Source organism: Zingiber officinale, chromosome 8A (assembly GCF_018446385.1).
Source record: "Zingiber officinale cultivar Zhangliang chromosome 8A, Zo_v1.1, whole genome shotgun sequence".
NCBI lineage: Eukaryota > Viridiplantae > Streptophyta > Magnoliopsida > Zingiberales > Zingiberaceae > Zingiber > Zingiber officinale.
This window is the reverse complement of record NC_056000.1, coordinates 53102940-53106620: the sequence shown is the minus strand read 5'-3', so window position 1 is coordinate 53106620 and position 3681 is coordinate 53102940.

Below are 3681 nucleotides of genomic sequence, written 5' to 3'. Positions count from 1 at the left end.
CAATTGCTTCAAGTATGAGGTTGATTGTATGAGTCACACAAAAGGTCTAAAAATTTTGAGATTGTACAACCTTCAACAACTCCGCGACTTCCATATTGTTTGTCACATTGTTTGTCACTACTTGAACCACATGTTGAGGGTCAATTTCATTGATGTATTTTTCTACAAACTTAAAGATGTAAGTACCTTCATAGATTCTTTAAGAGAACCAAAGAATGAAGTACCTAATTTGCAATTAACACAAATTCATAATGTTTCTCCTCTTGTGATCCGTCCATGCATCGGCCATAATTGAACATCAATTTTTCATCACTCTTTTTCATGCTTTTTTAGAGATAATTTGGTTCTCTCAACTTCTTGTTTCAAAAGTGGCTCTCTTAGAAGATATTAACTTGGAGGTTTGTAGCTCAAACCGAATTAACCAACCACCTCTATAAATTGTCTAAACCTTTGATTGTCAATTGCATGAAAAGGAATTCCTGCCTCATAAATTCATCTTGTAAGGTATTCATGCATATTATTTGTAAACTTTAACTTTAATGCATCATTTATGTTTTGTTGTCTTGCCTTTGTTGGATTGATTGCAGATGTCCACTTATCATTAGGTCCGAAGTGCTTTGACTTTTTTTTAAGAAGAATCTCTCTCCACTTGACAATCTTCCTCCTCTACATCAACACTTATATTTACTTGCACCCTCTCTTCTTTTAGTTCTTCCACCTTTTCTCACTTCTTATTCTTGTTATTTTCAAGATAAGCTCTTACTCTTTTTTTGTCTTTATTGTATGTTTTAGGATATGCTTCAACTTGTCCTATAATACCCGCAATATGATGCTTTATCCGATAAACTCCTCCCTTGATAAGCCACTTACATAATTTGCATGTGATCCAATCTTTTTTTTCTTTGCAATACTATACCCCATAATCCCAAACAATATCATTAGACTTCTGCTTCAATTACACCTCTTGTTGTTTCTCATTTTCTACCATTAATCTTCAATAATCAAAAAAATATTAAAAATTAAAAGTTTGCACAACAATTTAATCTAAATATTAAAAAAATATATATATAATAGACTAATAGTTATGCATATGTCACCTGATCAGTGCATTTGAGATTTTTTAAAATTTTTTTTATTATTATTTTTAGCTTGCAGGTATGCCATTTAGGGTTTACCTTTAGGGTTTAGAAATTAGACTATGACATTAAGCGCAAAAAAATTTAAACAGAAAAAATATTTTAGGTGTGGACGGGTATGAATATTTTAGATGTGGGCGGCGGGTATGCGGTGTAAGTTAAACTTTAATTATGTTTATTTAAATTATCTCAATCATACCTAGGTGTTAATTAAAATTATTAATATAAAGTATTTGATTAAATTCAATTAAATCCTAAGTTTAAAACAAAACAAAACAAAACAAAACAAAACCCTAGATCATGTTTCTGCCCCATAAGAGCTCACGCGACGAACGCTTGCCGGACCCTCATGCGTGCACGGATGCCTCGTTGGGCCCTAGAGTCATCAATTTGGGTTGAGTTCGTCGGGCTAGCTCACCCGCCAAACAACTTAAGCGGATTCGTTGGAATTTTATCAAACCAAGCCCGCTACAAGCCAACCCGCCTAGGCTCGCGACCCACGCGGGTCGGCCCGCAACGAGCTTGGGTCGGCCCGCGACGGGCTTGAGTTGACCCGCGAATTAAGAAACACATATAAGGCAAGTTTTATGTCAATTTACTATCTGTCTTTGTTATAATTTTAAAATAAAAACAATAATTTCCATCAAACATGAGTATTCGTTTGTGTCCATTTACATTTAAAATATTTGTTTCTAGATACATTTGATTGATGAAACCTTTCCGAAGTAAAACATTGAAGATATGAATTTCTTTTTAATTTTTTGATGGATCTGTGGGTTGGCCCGCCTAACCCGCAACCTGCCTTAAATTGGGTTGGGTTGGAATTTCCCAACCCGCTAAGATGACAGGTCAGCCCGCCCTACCCCGCCAAATGGTTGGCCTACCATGGGCCGACCCGCCCCACCACGGGTTGGTCCGCCTGATAATTCTACTGGGTCGGGTGATGCATCCGGGCTTGTCCCCAAGCTCGGGTGACGTGTTCGTGCCCTCGCGACGGGTCTGACGAGGCGTTCTTCGCACGAGCCTTCGAAGGAAGCACAGAAGCACGGAGAAACTTCGAATTCTAGGTTTTTAAAAACCTTACCTAATGACGGTGGTGGCGGTGGGCAACGACAGGCAGCAGCGTCAGGTGGCCAGCAGCAGCAGCTGCGAAGCGGCTGCAAGCGGAAGGAGGCAGAGGCAGAAGGAAACGAAGTTTTTTTTTAACCTACTTGTTTTATCCCACCTTTTAAGGTCGCCTCTGACAAAAGCGGGGTGGATAACCTCCGCCTCCCGGCTAGGCGGCCACTTGCAACACCATTTAGAGCACTGGTATCTACTACCTCCATTACTTTGTAGGATTCCTATATTCTATATTCCAAATCTTAAACTATTAGTTTTTCTATAATATTTGTTCTTATCCAACCTATGGTATGAGAACTCTTGCCTATTTAATACTACACTCAGGTTCTCATATAGATGTAGCGGTCTTTGCCAATACGTCTCAGTTGGACCCTACAACGCGAACTCTGGAATATTTAACACTACACCAGAGTTCTGAAGATGTAACAATCCTTGCCGGGACGTTACATTCAAATACTTCAGGGTGGCAAAAGGTGATTCGCTCGCCTCCATCGCCTCCGCCAGCTCGTCCCCAAGCCAACACATTACAGTCTGACCTTACAACATGTTCCTTTAAAAGAACAAAGTAACATTAACACAATAATTTAATAAATTCATTCATTGAACATTTGCCTTAGTTTAATGATGGTTGACAATTTAACGCAACCCTTCTCCTTTATCAGGGCTTGGGACCAACCATGACGGGGAATTCATCATGGGTAGAGTTCTTACCCACTCAAATGTAAATCTCAAAAATTAAACAAACAAGTCTTCTTCAACAAAGACTTTGCACCAATGGAGCTTGTCACTCAAGCTCTAAAAGTTCCCATATGATCACAAACTACTAGGGATCTAGATAACAGCCTCTTTTTATTTACCTTTCACTCTTGAAGCATCTCTTGACGATCAAGCCAAGTAAATAGAGAATTTATAATGCTCGGTAGTATTCTCATCTTTAGCATGCTTATAGACGTTTTTTCATTTGGAAATATAGGCTCTTCAAACATCAGGAAACAAAGACAACAATAGAAAGTTGATGAAAGTTCATTAAGGCACTTTCTGATCTAGAATTCTATATTAGAGCTGGAAGAACTGGCTCAAATCTCTCTGGATTTTGGTAGGGTGATGGGGAACTTACAGAGTTTAGAAGCCTGAAACTAGTCCTTAGGACCAAGACTGAAAAAACTGTTTGGATCACATGTAAAATTGGTTATGATCACTTGATCAACCATGTGATGGGAAGACCAGTTGACTGGCCAGCCAACATAAACTTTAGTCTCTCTCAACTGAATTTCAGCATAATTTGTGTTAAATTTAGACTGAGTTACCTAAGCCATATAAGATGGATAGCTTAGTCTAGATAAGTCAAGGATACTACAACTTAAGTTGGCAATTGATGTAAAATTTTTAGAAGTGAGAATAAAGTACTCCAGAACAATTCTAA